Here is a 20,039-nt window from a genome sequence, read left to right on the forward strand (position 1 = left end):
GACACCAACCATTCAATTTTTACAACCCCATTGTGCCTAAGAGCTGTTTTAGCAGACACACTCTAATAGACTTAGGCCACTTGGTTGGGCATAGACTTTTAAATGGGCACTTGCAGTTCAAAGCCAATCCGCTGTCACCCCTAGGATGCCTCTTACAAAATCTTTTTAAATTGAGCCTGTCCCACATAATCTTTCCCGAATGACTAATTTCTCTATGCACTAAGATTTGACTTCAATATGATCTTGACAATGGGACGCATTGCCACCAGAAGGAAGCCTTGAGCTCACCATCCTCTGGTAATGCCTGAAACAATCTCACACCAGTTTGGATTTAAAGGGGTATTTATTTTAGGGGTAAAACTTACAAAACACCAACAGTCAGGAAAGGAGTCTAGTCACTGGAGCAAGAGCCGGAACCAAGCGCTGGAACCAAGAGAGCGAGCCTAGGCTTGCAGCTCTTTTTTCAAGAGAAATACACCATGCTCCAGTGGACTGGTATTTCAGCTTGTATTGGCTGAAGGAGTGGAAGGTGTTCCTGCAGCATCCTGGGACCTAGAAAATTTTTGTCGCTGTAAGGACAAATGGGCAGAGCTTGTATATGTCCATAGTTTTGGGGCTCTGTGCTCCCACCCTTCCCTTAGCCAGTGTCTCCCAGCACCACTCAGCCAGAGGCAAGGGCCCCTCCCCCACTCCCTCATGCCCACACTACCCAACCCCCTCCCATGGTGCAACATTCTCCACATTTCTCTCCTTCCCAATCCAAGGGTTCCTTTTCTGTTGAAGTTAAGAAAGGTTGAGGAGGGTCCCCAAACCCTATGCGAGAATTAGTGTAAATAGCCTTTAAAGTTTTAATGCCCGAGAGGAATCAGATGAGTCTTCCTGACAGACAAGGCTACAACAGACAGCTAACCTACAGGCCCAGGCCTTAGCAGCCACCCTAAGGTCACAGGAAGGGGGACAAGGGAAGCCAACCATAAGGCTTTACCCTGGTGGAGCCCAGCCTAAGTCAACCTCACAGGCAAACTGTTTCAAGTGTGGCCTATATGGTCATGTGGCACGATACTGCACTATGCCTCCTCTGAGGTTATGCCCTATCTGCCAGCAACCTGGACACTGGAAGTCACAGTGCCCCAATGCAGGCTTGTCCTCTATGCCATGCCACAGAGGTCCAGCCTCACCAACATCGGCAACTGAAACTGTGCCAGCCCTCAATCTTCTCAGCCTTGCAGAGGATTGATGCTACCTAGACTTGGTATATTCTGTTACCCTATCCAAGCCTAGGGTAAAGCTGCAAGTAGTGGGTAAGTTCATTACTTTTATTCTCACTCAATCTTCCCGTCACCAATTTCAGTTATGGGGGTAGGCAGAACCCGTTCCTCCCCACTTAAAACTCTGCCATTGCCCTGCATTCTTACAGGACAATATTTCTCTCATTCTTTCTTAGTGATACCTGCTTGCCCACACCTTTACTGGGTCGAGAAACCTTAGCTGCTTCGCCAAAGCTTTGTTCCACTGCTTAAAGCCCCTTATGACCCCACCCATTTCTGAGATTCTATTACACAGGTTCACGCCTCCTGCCAGACGTGTGCCCAGGCCAAACCACAAGGAGCTCTCCACATACGGCAGTCTCTACATCAGCTTCATGGACGGACACCAACCAGGATGGATAGAAACATTTCCGGTCTCCAGGGAAATAGCAGATGTTGTAGCTCAGGGTCATGAAGCTCATGTCAGAAGCTCTCGATATCCCCTGGAAATTCCACACCCCCTACCATCCACAATCCTTGAGAAAGGTGAAGAGGGCCAATAGACTCATTAAAAAACAACTAACCAAGCTCTCCATTGAACTCAGGTTATCTTGGCCCTCCCTTCTCCCCATTGCCCTTACTCACCTCAGGGCCACCGCACATTCCCCTATGGCCTGAGCCCTTTTGACCTGCTTTATTGTAGGCCCTTTCTCCTTAACCATTACCTCCTAGTCCAAACTCCTCCACTGGCAGGGTACCTACCCTACCTCTCCCTTTTAAGGTCCCTTCTCCATTCACACACTGACAGTTGTCTCTCTGCCACCACCTCAGTGGACCCTAATGCCCCTAAACCTGTCCCGCTCTCCCCAGGGGACAGAGCACACCTCAAACAGTAAACTCCTAGGTCTTTCAAAACTTGATGAACAGGACCTCACATGGTAATCCCCAAGAACCCCTCAGCTGCCAAGCTCTTAGGACACCCATGCTGGTACCATCTTTCCATGCTCAAATGGGCACCTACTCAGGACATTTGGTCTGTCCAGCAGACAGGACATTCCACCCTCCAATTTTCCAGGATGCCACAATGAAGGGCCTACCTGCTCCTCATACTGGCACACTCATCTTTGGTAATAACAATATTTTCTTCCTAGACACCTGCCTTCTCACCTCCCCCAAAGAACAGATGCCTGACATCTCCAGGATGAAGTACAAGAGATGCCTTTCCAGCCACACCTCTCACTGAGCATGGACCCACCAACACTTAGCTCTCCCCTTCCCCACGTTGCCCTATACCTGCAGGAAGTAGCCAGACTTGAGTCAATGCCCCTTTTTCCTAGAGAGGCTATTATTCAATTTCCTGTCATCCCTATATCCAAAGAGTCTGGAATGTTAAGTTAGGAGCATAGATCCCAGCCCCTCACATCTATTGTAGCCAACAGGCCTGAGAGTTGTATCGGTCTGGATTCCAAATCCAGCATGCCAGGTCTGGACCACTCACTGGGCGGCATCAGGACCACTCCCAAAGGAAAAACACATGGTCTCTTTTTTTTTTCTCCTGGCAGTCACATTAGTGACCTCCTGTTTACCCCTTGGGGCCACCTGAGAGTGCAGAAATTCCATTAAACCTGGATATTTATTAATTTGCCTTCTGATTTGGCTTGATTGGGATTTTTTGTCAGCAGAGAGCTCATGTTAGGAAAAATTCCTAACATCATAAATTAAATATTACATATTACATAATATATAAGTATATATTATGTTCAAGATGGCATGAAAATATATACCTTATGCATTATATCTATAAGTATTTGTTGGAAATAAATTTTTTGGAAACTAATTGTCAGGTTGATTAACATCTCAGAGTAGTATTTAAAAGAAATCATTTGACACATTGAATGACGCAAACTTCTGGGAAGGGATGTCACAGCTGCGCGATCAGCATGGTGCTCTGAACTATTACAAGTCTTTCAGTTATGGCAATAGAACCACAAAGATCTGTTAGAGTCTACAAGCCTCACAATGAAATATTTGATGGAAAGAGTCAGTGTTGTGTTCTTGGAAGATGAGTCCCAGCTTCCTTCAGTTCTTTTCTTCACCCAGATCATAGTGATGTTGCGGCCTTCAACATTCACAGATTTGTTTTTCAGGTTCCTCTGTAATCTCATCTCTGAACCTATTGTAAACCAACCCAGGTTGCTTCTTTTCTCAAAGACCTTTGAGAGGAATAGTTAATCATCTTTGATTAGATACTACCTCTTGATTAGAAAATCAATGAATGGACAACTTTGGTTAATATTTCCCAGGGATTACAAAGTAATAAAACAATAATGCTAGAAAGGTTATATCAAAATAGATTATTACCTTGTGGTATTACCTTATGGTAAAGATTGTTGAGTTTATGTACTGACCAGGGAGCAAAAAAGTGCATCTGATAAATGTTCACACACTGTTAAACATTTGCCTAGTTACTGACGCTGCTAAACACAGAGGGATATTAAAGTACAGGACCATTTATACAGGTCAATGGCTGAATTAAGTGACTAGAATCCAGATGACTTCTAAAATGTTTGATATCAGCTAACTCTTAAAAATATGATTTCTTTCTCAGAATGACCATTATAATATAAAGTTGCTACGGATGTTTATATTTTTTTTATTCTGTAGTTTGATTGAATTTCTTTCATACTGGTGCGTGTGTGTGTGTGTGTGTGTGTGTGTGTCAGTGTGACATCTTTATTTTTTAATTTTACAAAATCATGTTACTCACAAATGAAAATAATTTGACTTCCACTTTTTTTTCTTCAAAACCAATAATTTATTTCACTTGTCCATTCTCTGGATAAGACTTCCAATATGACACAGACTGAGAGAGGTGGAAGTGAACTTCCTCCCTGTGCTTCTTCTAAAGGACAGAATCCACATTTCCCCATACAGTATGATGTGTTGGGAAACAATTTTCTACACTTACTTTGTTGAGGTATTTGATCATTAAAGAATGCCATATTCTATCAAGTACATTTTTCTGAATCTATTGAAAGATACTTTCTTTGTCTTTTCTGTTTAATTATATTTTATGTTTAGTGTTTGTATATGATGATACATCACTGCAAGCAATATGTTCCCAAACTGTTAGTAGCTCAAAATTCTGACTCAAATAGGTAGTATCCCATTCAAAACAGCAGCTAGGATTCTGGAATGCACTTTACAAAGACAGAAAATCCAGGGTTTAATAATAGAAGAGTGAAATTGTTGTTTATTATTGTATGCTTCCCCTTGTAAACAGTTTGAGCTGATGGGCCTGGGATTTAAGATCTCAAACGGATGCGTTCCTGTAGATTTCATATACTCAAAATGTTTTTTTAAGTATGCGTTTGCTATAATAAGAATTTTCATTTGCCTCATTAAAAACAATTTAATACTAAGTGACTTTCAGCTTTCCTTGAACAAGCTTTGCTTCAAGGTCAAGAATTAGGTAGCTAGTGATTTTCACTTGCTGGCATTGTGAGCAGTGAAACTAAGGGTGAGTCCTTCTGTGATCAGGTATCACAATGACACAGCACTTTGTGAAAGGAAGGGGTGGGGACCTGTTTGCATGACCTTTACAATGTCTGACAGCAGGGACAATTGCTTAGTGGGAAAACCCTGCTCTAACCTGGAGCAATGCTATACTCACATTGCTTTGTCAACATGTAATGATTGGGCTCAAGTTAATTTGTTACTAAAGTCCTTAATTAAAATAAATATGTTTGTTACTTTAACATACCTTTCTCTGCTCCATCTTAATACCTGATGAATAATTATTATTGATATGAAGTTTCTTTCCTAAGGTAAATATTTAGCCTTAAGAGAAAACTAAGGAAATGGATATTTTCAAAGATAGTGTTGCCTTTGCTTATTTAGACCAAGCTGTTAGAAAAAATATTATTTAAGGAGATACTTCCCACAGATACTTCATGAACACTTTATATATAATATTTATACATATATAAAACAGTTGATTGTAGTAAGGAGGATGTGGGCCTGCTTTTTGTCCTTTCCACCCTGCTCCTGGCTGCTCGGCTAGCTTAACACCCAAAATAACGACACAGAAATTATATTAATTAAATTACTCTCTGGCCCATTAGCTCTAGCTTCTTATTGGCTAACTTTCACATTTTGATTAACCCATTTTTATTAAATCTGTGTATCACCACGTGACTGTGGCTTACAAGCAAGATTTTAACCTACATCCGTCTCAGGCCGAAGATTCATGGCAGCTGCCACACTTCTCTTCTTTTCAGCATTCTGTTTTGTCTACTCCGCCCATCTAGGGGCTGCCCTATCAAAAGGCCAAGACAGTCTCTTTATTCAACCAATGAAAGCAACACACAAACAGAAGAAGCTCCTACACCATTTTCCATTTTCCTGTTTAAACAAAAAAGAAAGGCTTTTACTTTAACATGTTAAATTACATATAACAAAACAGTTATCAAGCATGAGTTACAGTTGCAATATTTATATTTTATCTTTTATCATAACAAAGGAAAACTATAACTATACATTCTTTAACTCTATCAAAGACTCCAGAAGGATATAATATTACCTAAGTAATCAGGAAGTACATTGTAAGCAACTTCCAAAACTCTTGAAATGACAGAGACATCTCTCTGTCCGTACAGTCACCCAAAGTTTTTTTTTTTTTTTTTTTTTTTTTTTTTGTACCATTGGGGCATCCATTTTGGCCTACAGGCCCATAATATCCAGCAGACATTTTTTTATGAAGCAGGAAAATTTAAAGACAGTTCACTTTTTTTATATCCTGTAGAATGTCAAGCAGACACTTTTATGAAACAGGAACCCTGAAGGATCATCTCACCTTTAAGCAAGTTTAGCAGTCTTCTCTGTGTTTTTTTGTTTTTTTTTTTTTTTTTTTTGTGACCAGTTAAACAGTCGAGGCAAGAGCAGTTTTTTGCCCAAATGGCTAAACAACTCCATAAGGAGAAACTTTGATACCCATCTTCCTCTTGAAGTAGATTGGTGCTGCCAAGAGCAGACATGTCTCATAGACATGAAAAGCCCTAAGTTATTAAAACATTAAATGCCATATCCTGTAGTCTTTGAAAGATATGAAAAATGTCTATCTAACTGAAATATATCTATATATCTAGAAAATCTAACTAACATGACTACAAGCTTGAATATTATCAATGATTCTCCATCAACAACCTATATCTCCTAATTATACATTACATTTTTTAAATGAACAACACAATCACAATACCATAATCAAGATCAGAAATACATATACATATAACAAAATTGACCTTAAATTTATATCAATAAAGCAAAATCCATACCAATGCAAATTATCCATACCTATATCATATCTCCCTTTAAATGTAAAAGAACATTTATAAGCAGTATTTGGGAATATGGTATCTCAATGGCTATTGGCTGAAGGAGTAGAAGGAGCTCCCACAGCAATAGATAATACAGAGGCATTATAGAAAAGTGAATATTGAGTACAGGGTCAGATGGAAACTACCAGTCTTGCCTCACTCCCTCTTTCTTCACAAATAAGGATAAACTCTGTGAAGTCCAGGTCCATCAACTGTTGAATGAATGGCTCCCATTACCCTTTGAGAGATAAAGAATAAGCTTCTTGGTATGTGCTAAATATGCTTCAAGTCAGCCTGGTCCACCTCAGGCTCCTTTCTTCAGGTCGCCTCCAAGAACAGAAGTCTCTGTCTTGAGTGTGTGAGCTAGAATATGCTGTCTTCCTATATGCAGGCTGCCCATTTGTCTTCTCATTCCCTCCCACCATATTTGTTCCCTCTCTCAATCCCTCCTTTCTTTCTGGGATTACAGGAGTGATCCATCTTGCTCAGCCAAGTGCCTCATTTCCTCCTACTTTTCTTTCTTTGTATTTTTGGCTAAATCCTTACAGTTTTAATTACTACTTCAAGATTCAGTCTTGATTCTAGGAAATATTTCTAAACCCCTAAATTTACAATTCATTTGCATCCTTCAAGATCTTGCAGAGTTAACTGATGAATATTCCTCTTCCTTGGTGACTATTGATCTATTGATTCCCCTGAGTCCTTGCAAACAAACAAACAAACAAAAAAAAAAAAGATTCAACAACTAAATTAGTCAATGCCTGGGGAATGCAACTCAATTTCTTTCTTAACCTTTCCTCAGTTTACAGTATCCTAGTACTTGGGACTGAAAGTGTGCTTTAACCTTCTAAGAAATGTATTCCTTGACAGTGGTTGGTAAACTGAGACTTAAGATTTGGAAGTAGTAACCCACTAACTACATACATTTAAACTGTAAGGTGTGGGGATCCTACAGGGATCCATGACCTATTATGGCCAGGCCTATTTTAACTTGGTGCTACTCTCACTATAGGCTGAAAATTACTATGTGACTTTGTAACTTTCTTAGTTATTGACCTCACTGGGTTTGCAGCAATCACATGGCACCAAGATGGAGATGATCACATAAGCCAAGATGCTAGCACCCACATTATTGCCTAAGATTCCTGAAAACACCAATCCCTCAACACCTCAAAGCACCTCTTTGCATCCCTGGGAATTCCTATGTCATTGGTATTTAATCCCAATTCCCAGTCTTCTCCCAATTTCTTTCCTCCTTTCATCTTCTTAAATATTCCTGCACAGAAGTGTCTCCAATGCTCCAGGTGCTGGCACTCTTGGACAACACTCACTGCTGTACAGTAGGATGCCTGACTCCAAAGGCCTGAAAGAGTTGTTTTTCACTAGATAGCAATGCCTCATAAGACTGTTGAAACTTTAAATCACTGTTTACTCTCTTTAATAACTATGTTTAAGCACACTGATGTTTCTATATTCCTGATAATTGTGCTATTGTCTCCTTTACCTTAGAAGATCTAGAGATTCAGACTTAGGCCATGCCAAACACACCATCTCATAGGTAAATTTATGTGTGATGTCCTTCTCTATGTGTTGCTTTTAATGGCAGATAAATTAGGCTGTTTGGGCCAATGGTTAAGCAGAATAAAGCCAGGTGGAAATCCAAACCTAGATATAGACAGAGCATAGGCAGAGTCAAGAGGACACCATGTAGTGGCAGGAGGAGGAGGTGCCAATAGAAACTTTCCGGTAAGCCATAGCCTTGTAGTGATACACAGATTAAAAGAAATGGGTTAATTAACATGTAAGAGTTAGTTAATAAGAATTCTAAGCTAATAGGCCAAACAATGTTGTAATTAATATAGTTTTTTTGTGGTTAGTTTGGTCCAGGTAGTCAGGAAAAAAAGAGAAACTCCATTTACAAAATGGCACCCAACATAGAGAATGGATGCTTGTAAGACCTAGAAAAGCTTAAGAAAAAAAAAGTGGGGGCTTCTAGAACCACATAAACAGAAGCCACATCCAGCTTCTTGGTAGTGACATTTTTTCAGATAGGCTCTGTTTGCTGGTGGTGAGCAGATGCATGACTCCATTAAGATAAGCCTTTCTGACTCAACATTAGCTGCAAAACTGTGCAACTTCTTTGAGAGACAGATTCCTGGATCATGCTGGCAGCAGTAACTCTGGCTCTTTTGTGAGGTCCTGCCCTTAAATGGGATTTGAGGTTAGTGTGTTATTAGTTACTTCAAGTATGTCCCTGGTCCAGAGGCAGTGAACATGGCTCACAGAGCTGGCAGTAAATGTACCTCTGCTATATTAAAAAGCCAAAAGAGACAGAGTCACCATCCAAGCCATTGTGAACAAACTTTTTACCATTTTAAAAACATTCCTGGTCAGAAAATTAATACAGATATGCAATAAAAACAGGTTCAGACAGAAATAAACCTCTGAATGAATCATAGTGTGTTTAAAAAATTGTGCACAGACTTTCTCCTTGTTGTAAATTCCTCCCCAGAACAACTAAAGGTCTTAAGACATATTATTTAAAACAACAACAACATACTGCTCTGAATATGACAGGTTTAGAAGAAAAAGCATAAACTTCAGGAGAAATATAAAGCAAATACTATAAATATTAGATTTAACAAGAGAGATCTCTTGTTGACAATAAGTTGAACAGCAAAAGGAGGGAGAATATGAGCAAGGAAATCATGACCAGGAGGAGTTGGTCCACCCACTGAGACAGTGTGCAGGACTGGAACTAAATGAGCATGGGATCAAACTGGACTCTCTGAATGGGGGTGACAATTGGGGCAGACTGAGAAGCCAATGATAATGCCACTGGGATTTTTCTCTACTGCATGTATTAGCTTTTTAGGATCCTAGTCTATTTGGATGCATACCTTCCTATGCCTGGATGGAAAAGCGAGGGTCTTGGATTTCCCACAGGGCAGGGTACCCTGCCCTCTCTTTGGACTGGAGGGGGAGGGGGCATTGTGGGGAAGGGGAGGGAGAAGGAAGTGGGAGAAGAGGAGGAAGTGGAAATTTTGAATGGCATTATTTATAAACTAATTTTAAAGAAGACTTTAAGTGAAGTTTGAACGCCACCTGGTGGGAAGATATTTGAGACCCAGGCTAAAGTCCCGATCCTAGGCTGACAATAAAGCCTTTTGGACGAGGATAGAAATTACATTAAACAACATCAACAACAAACAAATAAAAAATATAAATAAAACAGCTTTGACAAATATACAAAAATAAGACTGTTTTCTGACAGAATTTCTATTATTATAAATATTAGAACCTGCATTGTATAGCATCTTTCCAGTAGACTGCATGCTTTCGTATGTAGTAATTAGAATTTAAGCATTATATACACTTCCTCTACTCTCTTTCTCTCTCTCTCTCTCTCTCTCTCTCTCTCTCTCTCTCTCTCTCTCTCTCTCTCTCTCTCCCTCACCCTCTTTCTCCCTCTCTCACTCTGTGTGTGTGTGTCTGTATGTATGTGCTTGCACACACATGCACACCAGTATTTCTTCTTGCCTTATGTCTTTTTTGAAACAATGTCTCTCGTCAGTCCCTCTCTTGTCAATCTCAGCGGCATAGCCAGGCTACCCTCACCCATGAACTTTGGGGATCCTCCTGTCTCCCTCCATAATTCATCTTGCTATAGGAACACTGGGCTCACAGACACATGCTACAGGGTTAGTTTTACATGGTTTCTGACAATGCAAACTCAGGTCCTCATGCTTGGGTGGAAAGCACTTTGCTTTCCATCTCCCCAGGCCTCTGTATTTAATATTTTAATATGTGATGTGATAATAAAGGTTTTCAGATTCTCTTTAAACTCAGACCTGGAAGTTCTTCATGCATAATAGCTGCCATGAACTATCACTTAATGCACCATAAATGGTGGGCAAAGTGGTAAACTGTAGTGGTACATTATTTGTATTTTGATAAATAAATTTTGCATAAAGACCAGAGGCAAAATAAATCCTCTAGAGGTCAGTAAGTCATTGGTTTCACACACCTTTAATCAACCATGTCCGGACAGCTCCCTGAGATTGGTGAAAAATGGAGTCCTCCCTTTCCAGGAGTCCCTACCTGGATAGTGTCTTTAGGCCTGGACACCTGACCTTATCTGGAAGCTGTCCTTAAGCCTGGATACCTGACCTATCTCAAGCATGACCTTTGATACAAATCCCCACAGATGCTCTCCTATGTGATAATTAGGTTTTGTGCTCCCAGCTGTATGATTAGACTATCCTGCCAAATGCAAATTAGGTGATGCCCCTGCTGCTCTGCCCATCCTATATATTTCTCCTCACTCTGGAATAAAGTTCAGCTATAACACTGAAGCAGTGTCCCTGAAGGCAATTTCCATTCATGCTCACAATTGTCTGAACCCTGTGTCCTGATTCTGCTCCCTCCTCCCTCACAGACTAATGACTAATCTCTGAGGAGGAGGGAGAGCCACATATAGCAATAAAATGACTCCCATTGATATATTGTTATTCCCATAGGACAGTACATCACTCTAGACTCACCAGAGAAACTTTTTCTTCCAATAGGTGGTAATTAACACAAAGACCCACAGTTAAACAAAGACAGAGAATGAGAGACTTTGGAGCACTCCACCCTAAACAGCATGTCTTCATCAAGGCCTTCCCCTCAGAGCTCAGAGATCTGTATGAAAGAGTAAGAGAAAAGAGCCAGAAGTGATGGATGACTGCAAAGAGACAGTTTCTTCCAGTTGTAACAGGACTAATACACACAGAGATTCAGGGAGAATATTATAACAAACATAAGACCTATACAAAGCCTGCTAAATAAAATCCAAGCACTGAGAATTGGAGGTAGACACAAAGTCCTAACCCCACCAAGAAGCTATTTAAAATAGATAGCTCCTGGGAAAATCTATTTTCTCCAATGGAGCTTCCCTGGGTATATACACTATCTACCAAGGCAGTCCCCATGCACAGGAGTAAGTTGGTCAACACAAAATGAACTCCATGTTTCTTTTTTAGCTTTGGTATTGTCTTTTTTTATTATTTATTTATTTATTTATTTATTTATTTATTTATTAAAGATTTCTGTCTCTTCCCCACCACCACCTCCCCTTTCCCTCCCCCTCCCCCAATCAAGTCCCCCTCCCTCGTCAGCCCAGTGGGAAGTCCAAGGACCACCCACCTCCATCCAGGTCTAGTACGGTGAGCATCCAAACTGCCTAGGCTCCCACAAAGCCAGTACGTGCAGTAGGATCAAAAACCCATTGCCATTGTTCTTGAGTTCTCAGTAGTCCTCATTGTCCTCTATGTTCAGTGAGTCCAGTTTAATCCCAGGCTTTTTAGAACATCCCCATTGTCTCAGTGTGTGGGTGCACCCCTCGCGGTCCTAAGTTCCTTGCTCGTGTTCTTTCTCCTTCTGCTCCTGATTTGGACCTTGAGATTTCAGTCCGGTGCTCCAACGTGGACCTCTGTCTCTGTCTCCTTTCATCACCTGTTCTTTGTTTGTATGATTGATTCATTCATTGATTTTTTTGTGGGGGGGTTGGTTTGTTTTGTTTTAAGAGAAATAATATGAGAGCAGAACTCAGACAGTGAACTCCATGAGAGTAAAAGCAAATACAGACCAGGGTCATATGTGGAAGCAGGACTGGGAAATGACTTAGGCCAGAAAAGGCCTGAGGCAGTGAGTTTCAAGGGAACAAGACTGAACCAGCTACCTAGACTAAGAAAGCAAGCTCCATGTGAACAGGAGCAGATTCAGTCCAGGACCATTTGTGAGCCAGGATTGAGCCAGCAAACTGGGCCAGAGCAGGCCTGAGATAGCAAACTTCCACAGGAACAGGTACAGGGGAGCAACTGCTAAGCAAATAAGCCAGAGCAAGAGACCGCTACAGGTCTGGATGTGAATCTAGGACCTCCAAGGGAGTAGGCAGGAATCAAAGATCTCTGTAGATCCAGTCATGAGTCTGGGACTTCAGAGAGAGTAGGCCTGGTTCAGGACCTCTCTGGGTCTGGGCGTTGATCTGGGACATCAAAAGGAATAGGCAGGAACCAGAAACCTCTGTGGGTCTTAAATTGAGTCTTGGACCTCCAAGGGAGTAAGCCTGAGCCAGATCTTCTCCCAGGCTAGGTGCACCCAAGCCTGGGAACTCCAAGGGAATAGATCAGAGCCAGTGTCCATTACAGGACCAACCCCCAAGCCATTGACCTCTACAGGAATGGATCCAGATCAGGGACATTTACAGAAACAAGTCTGAGCAAATAACCTAGGCTACAGTAGGCCTGAGACAGAAAACTCCTAGGGTGTAGAGCAAAGCCCAGGAGTTCTGAGCGACCTCCAGGAACACGGAATGACCAATGGGATAAATAGAACCATGACACTGAATATACCATGAGAAATAACCATCTGAGCCTTGGATTCACTGGGACCTAGAAGATTAAATAACAGAATTACAGGCATCCCTAACCACACCTATTAGAGGAAAAGATGAGTCGAAAAAGTAAGAAAAAAGAAACAACAACACAAGGGAAACATGACACCAGAAAAACCTAAGGACCCTACAACAACAAGTCTTGAACAACCAAATATAGATGAAGCAGAAAAAATAATGACCTGAAAAATGACTTCAGGATAATTTTTATACCTCTTAAGGGGGAAATGAAAATTCTGTTGTGGGATAATGGTTTGTATCCTGTCAATTATATTTTAAATAAATACTGATTGGCGAGTAGCCAGGCAGGAAGTATAGGCAGGACAACCAGACAGGAACTAGAGGTGGATCAAGGAGAACAGGAGAATTCTGGAAAGAGGGTGCAGGCCTTTACCCAGCCACAGAGGAAGCAAATATGACTGGCTTGATGAAAAAGGTACTGAGCCATGTGGCTAACATATACTAGAATAAAGGGCTAAAATAAATTATAAGAGTTAATAAGAAGCCTGAGATGACTAGGCCAATCAGTTTATAACTACTGTGGACTTCTGTGTGATTTCTTTAAGACTTAATGATTGCAAGAACTGGGAATGACAGAAAAACTCAGTCAACAAAATTCCATCAAAGAAATAGAGGAAAAGACAAACAAAAAAATTGGAAGACATCAGTAAATTTCTTAAAGAAAACCAAGAAAAAGCAATCAAACATATGAAAGAAATTATTCAAGACTTGAAAACTGAAATAGAGACAATAAAGAAAACACAAGTCTAGGGAATTATAGAAAGAGAAATCATGAGAAAACTATCAGAAACCATAAATGCAAGCATTAACATCAGAATATAAGAGATAAAAGAGAGAATCTCAAGTGCTGAAGATACAATAGAGGAAATAGATTCATCAGTCTAAGAAAGCATTAAATCTAACAAAAGCTTAAGCCAAAAAATGCAGAAAATATGAGGTACCATGAAAAGGCCAAACCTAAGAATAAAAGGTATAGAAGTGGTGTAGGGGGTTCTTCTGTTCATGTGTTGCTTTCATTGGTTAATGAATAAAGAAACTTTGTGCCTTATAGAGCAGAACTTAGGAAGGCAGAGAAGATGGAACTGAATGCTGGGAAGAAGGACAGAGTGAGAGAGTCTATGGATCCTCCCGCCTGAGACGCACACAGGTTAGAATCTTGCTGGTAAGCCATTGGCACGTGGCGACAAACAGATTAATAGAAATGGGTTAAATTAAGATGTAAGAATTAGCCAATAAGAAGTTAGAGCTAATGGCAAAGCAATATTTTAATTAGTACAATTTCTGCGTGGTTATTTCGGATGTAAGATAGCCGGGAGGCCAGGAAAAAGCAAATGGGTCCCTTCCCCTAACATAGAAGAAGGAGGGGAACTCAACTGAAATCCACAGAAAATATATTTAACAAAATCATAGAAGAAAACTTTCCTAACCTAAAGAAAGATATACTAATAAAATACAAGAAGCTTACAAAATACCAAACAGACTAGATCAAAAAAAGTCCACTTGCCACATAATAATCAAAACACTAAACATACAGAAAAAAGAAAGAATATTAAGAGCTGCAAAGGAAAAAGTGCAAGTATCATATAAAGGCAGACCTATCAGAATTACACATGACTTCTCATTGGAGACAATGGAAGCCAGAAGTTCGTGGTCAAGCATTATGCAAATATTATGAGATCACGGATGCCAGCCTAGACTACTATACCCAGCAACATTGTTAATCACCATAGAAGAACAAAGCAAGATATTCCAAGACAATGACATATTTAACTAATACCTAGCCACAAACCCAGCCCTACACAAAATACTAAAAGGAAAACTGTAGCCCAAGGAAGTTGGATACATTAACAAAAACACAGAGAATTGATGGTCTCATAGCAACAAATCCAAAAGAATGGAAAATGCACAAATTAACATCACGAACAATGAAAACCAAATTAACAAGAGATAGCTAACACTGGTTATTAATATACCTTAATATAAATGGACTCAACTTACCTATAAAAATGCACAGGCTAACAGACTGGATACAAAAACAGAATCCATCCTTCTGCTGCATACCAGAAACACAACTCAACCTCAAAGACAGATATAATCTCAGAGTAAAGAGTTGGGAAATAATATTCCAATCAAATGAACCCAAGAAACAAGCTGGTGTAGTTATCCTAATATCTAAAAAAAAATAGACTTCAAACTAAATCTATCAATATAAAGAGACAAAGAAGGTCATTTCGTATTAGTCACAGGAAAAAAATCTATCAAGAGGAAATCTCAATACTGAACATGTATGCCCAAATACAAAGCACCCTCATATGTAAAGGAAACACCTCTAAAGGTTAAATCATATGTTGAACCCCACACACTAACATTGAGAGACTTCAATACTCCACATTCAGATAAGTCAGACAAAAAAATGAACAGAAAAATAAGAGAACTAACAGATGTTATGACTCAAATGGACTTAAAAGACATCTATAGAATATTCCATCCAAACAGAAAAGAAAATACCTTCTTCTCAGCACCTCATGGGACCTTCTCAAAAATTGACCACATACTTAGTAACAAAACAAACCTCAACAAATACAAAAAAAAATTGGAATAACCCCATGTATCACCATGGTTTTAAACTAGAATTCAATAGCAATACTATTTTCAAAAAGTTCACAAACACATGGAAATTAAACAATGCTCACATGAATCATCAATGGGTCAAAGAAGAAATAAATGGAGAAATTAAAGACTTCCTAAAATTAACTGAAAATGACCACACAATATACCCAAACTTATGGGACAGAATGAAAATAGTGTTAAGAGGAAAGTTCATAGCACTAAATACCTACATAAAGAAGCTGGAAAAATCCCACCCTAGTGAATTAACAGAACATTTGAAAACTTTGGAACAAAAAGAAGCAAATTCACCCAAGAGAACTAGAAAGCAGGAAATAATCAAATTGAGAGCTGAAGTCAACAAAAGAGATAAACCATTATTCAAACTAACCAAAAGGCAGAGAGAATATTCAAATTAACAAAATTATAAATAAAAGAGGGACATAACAACAGAGACGGAGGAAATAAAGAAAATCATCAGGTCATATTTCGAAAACCTGTACTTCACAAAATTGGAAAACTGATAAGAAATGGACAGCTTTCTGGATAAATATCAATTACCAGAATTAAATCAAGACCAGATAAGAAAATTAAACAGAACTATAACTGATGAAGAAAGAGAAACAGTGATCAAGAGTCTCCTAATAAAAAAAAGCCCAGAACCAGGTGTCAGCTCAAAATTTCACAATATTTTCAAAGAAGAACTAATACCAATACTCCTCAAATTATTCCACACAATAGAAACAGAAGGAACATTGTCAAACTCTTTATGAGGATACAATTACCCTAATACCCAAACCATCACTAAACCAAAGACATTACTAAGAAAGAGAATTACACACCATTCTCACTCATGAACATTGATTCAAAAGTGCTACCTAAAATACTGGCAAATCGAATCCAAGAAAAGATCAGGACCATCATCCACCATGATTAAGTTGGATTCATCCCAGAGATGCAGGGATGATTCAACATATGAAAAATTTTCAATGTAATCCACCATAAAAACAAACTGAAAAAAAAAACACATGATCATCTTATTAGATTTCAAAAAAGCTTTCGACAAAATACAGCATCCCCTCATGATATAAGTCTTGGAGAGAGCAGGGATACAAAGAACATACCTAAACATAATAAAGGCAATATACAACAAGTCAAAAGCCAACATCAAACTAAATGGAGAGAAACCCCTAGCAGTCCCACTAAAATCAGGCATAAGACAAGGTTATCCACTCTATATATATTCAATATAGTTCTTGAGGTCCTAAGTATAGCATTAAGACACCAAAAGGAGATCAAGGGGATGCAATTCAGAAAAGAAGTCAAACTCTCACTGTTTGCTGATGATATGAGAGATTACACAAGCGATCCCAAAAATCCTACCAAGGAACTTCTACAACTCATTAACACTTTCAGTAATGTAGCAGGATACAATATTAACTAAAAAAAACACTCTGTAGCCTTCCTGTACACAGATGATAAATTGGCTGAGAAAGAAATCAGAGAAACAACACCCTTAATAATAGCCACAAATAGCATAAAATATCTCAGAGTAACACTAACCAAACAAGTGGAAGACTTGTATGACAAAAACTTTAAATCTTTGAAAAAAGAAAATGAAGATGACACTAGAAAATGGAAAGATCTTTTTTTATTAATTAATTTATTAAAAATTTCTGTTTCCTCCCCGCCACCGCCTCCCATTCCCCTTCTCCTCCCCCAACCAAGTCCCCCTCCCTCATCAGCCCAAAGAGAAGTGAGGGTTCCCTGCCCTGTGGGAAGTCCAAGGACCTCCAACCTCCTTCCATGTCTAATAAGGTGAGCATCCAAACTGCCTAGGCTCCCACAAAGCCAGTACGTGCAGTAGGATCAAAACCCAGTGCCATTGTTCTTGACATCTCAGCAGTCCTCATTGTCTGCTATGTTCAGAGAGTCAGGTTTTTATCCCATGCTTATTCAGACCGAGTCCATCTGGCCTTGGTGAGTTCCCGATAGATCATCCTCACTGTCTCAGTATGTGGGTGCACCCCTCACAGTCCTGAGTTCCTTGCTCATGCTCTCTCTCCTTCTGCTCCTGATTTGAACCTTGGATTTTCGGTCCAGTGCTCCAATGTGGGTCTCTGTCTTTGTCTCCTTTCATTGCCTGATGAAGGTTAATATCCAGGAGGATGATGATATCTTTTTCTTTGGTTTCACCTTCTTTTTTAGCTTCTCTAGGATCACGAATTATAGGCTCAATGTCCTTTATTAATGGCTAGAAGCCAATTATGAGTGAGTACATCCCATGTTCCTCTTTTTGGGTCTGGCTTACCTCACTCAGGATAGTGTTTTCTATTTCCATCCATTTGCATGCAAAATTCAAGAAGTCATTGTTTTTTACTGCTGAGTAGTACTCTAATATGTATATATTCCATACTTTCTTCATCCATTCTTCCATTGAAAGGCATCTAGGTTGTTTCCAGGTTCTGGCTATTACAAACAATGCTGCTATAAACATAGTTGAACATATAATTTTGTTGTATGATAGGGCATCTCTTGGGTATATTTCCAAGAGTGGTATTGCTGGGTCCATGGGTAGGTTGATCCCGAATTTCCTGAGAAACCGCCACACTGTTTTCCAAAGTGGTTGCACAAGTTTGCATCCCCACCAGCAATGGATAGAAGAAGGAGAAGAGTCACAGCTCAAAGGCCCAGAAAATATTTTTAACAAAATTATGGAAGTGGAAAGATCTTGATCATAGAGATGAGGATATTTTACTAGAAACATATGGATTATTACAACAGAGCCTAAGACATGCAAGGCTAATTATTGCTCCTGAGAATGTACAGAGGCACCTACCTTTTCAATATTTAGGTCATTTGTTATACCCCACAAAAATTAAGCTTCAGTAAATAGAAATTAGAGAGGATGATTTAAAGACTTCAAATGACTTTCAAAGGTTGTGAGGAAATTATCAATAGCTGAGGCCTTATCTAAGGTTTCCTACAGGAGACCTCGAGACTCTAAGTGAAATCCTTATAGGAGATAGCAATCCAAATTCTAGCAGACAGCTTTCAGAAGCTGCCATACAGATTCTCTCACAGATAGAACAGGCTGCACAAGAACAGCAGGTACATTATATTGATTACAGCCAAACATGGCAGGCAGGTATTTTACCTACAAAACTAGCTCCTAGAGCAGTTTTATGGCAAAACAGGCCACTTCTATGGCTGCACCTTTCTGTATCACCAATTAAAGTATTAAATCCTTATTTTGAAGCAGTAGCATGCTTAGCACAGAAGAACAGGATAGAATCTTGGAAATATTTTGGCAAGAAACCAGCTATAATCAATGTTTCTTACACTAAGCATCAAATTAATTTTTTTTCCAAAAAAATGATTCTTGGGCAATTGTGTCTGCTGAGTTTCAAGGTCAGATTAATAATCTTTTCCCAGCTGACCAGTTACTGCAGTTTACACAGCTGCATTCATTCATTTTTCCTAAAATGGTGGCAAAAGATCCCATAAAAGATGCTTTCTTAATTTTTTCTAATGGCTTATATGATGGGAAGGCTGCTTATGTAATAAGGGACATGCTGTGCAGACAAAACCAGCTTCAGCTCATATCGCTGAGGTGCAAACTGTAGCTTTAGTGTTTAAAAAATTTGCAAATGAGGCTTTTTACTTTATATACTGACAGCTGGTAGATTTATATGTTCTTCAAATATTGGAAACCATCCATTATATAGGGACTAGCAATAAACAAGTTAAGATATCGTTTCAGCAGATTAAGGAGGTCATACAACATAGAATGAATAATTTAGAGATTCATACCAGGCTATAATGTAGAGAAGAAATATCTGTGGAATGCTCAGCAATAAATAGGACTTCCCTATTACCAACCCTCTCCCCAAGGCCCAGGGAACATCATGAAAGAGGGGTAAAAATATTATAAGGGCAAGAGATCAGGAAAGACTGTAAAAAAAAATAGTGCCTCCAGGCATGACAGGTTCACTGTACTCATGAACTCATGGTGGTTGTGGCTAACTACATAAGATCTGCACAAGAAAGAGCCAGTCAACATTACAGTATGAATGCAGGGGCACAAAAGTCACCTTAGTAAGAGGAGCTACGCTACTAGCAATAGATGCCTGCTGGTGGAAGGGAAGTCAGTTTTCTCCAGAGGTAGATTGGCTCCTGATAGACTGACTATGTCCCCAGTGAATGGCTCTACATTCATGTGCATGTGAGCAGCATTAACTGGATTCAGTGAGGAACAATAAATTTAAAAGTACGTGGAATTGGGAGGAGGATGTACATGGATGCAGATCTGGGGAGCCATAGAGGAGAGACGGTTTGAATATGATCCTA

The 20,039-nt window shown here is 39.6% G+C and overlaps 1 long non-coding RNA gene across 1 annotated transcript; it reads right to left on the reverse strand.

The window, feature by feature from the left end:
• Positions 1–4,009: 4,009 nt before the first annotated feature.
• Positions 4,010–12,074, reverse strand: LOC126510821 (uncharacterized). The gene is made up of 3 exons (XR_007594506.1): positions 11,813–12,074; positions 11,170–11,308; positions 4,010–5,651 (listed from the first exon to the last, which is right to left on the reverse strand). It is a non-coding gene; the product is annotated as an uncharacterized lncRNA (long non-coding RNA).
• Between the last annotated feature and the right edge of the window lie 7,965 nt (positions 12,075–20,039).

This window comes from Alexandromys fortis, unplaced genomic scaffold (assembly GCF_014885135.2).
Source record: "Alexandromys fortis isolate MF-2015 unplaced genomic scaffold, M_Fortis_MF-2015_v1.1 scaffold_10, whole genome shotgun sequence".
NCBI classification, from domain to species: Eukaryota; Metazoa; Chordata; class Mammalia; order Rodentia; family Cricetidae; genus Alexandromys; species Alexandromys fortis.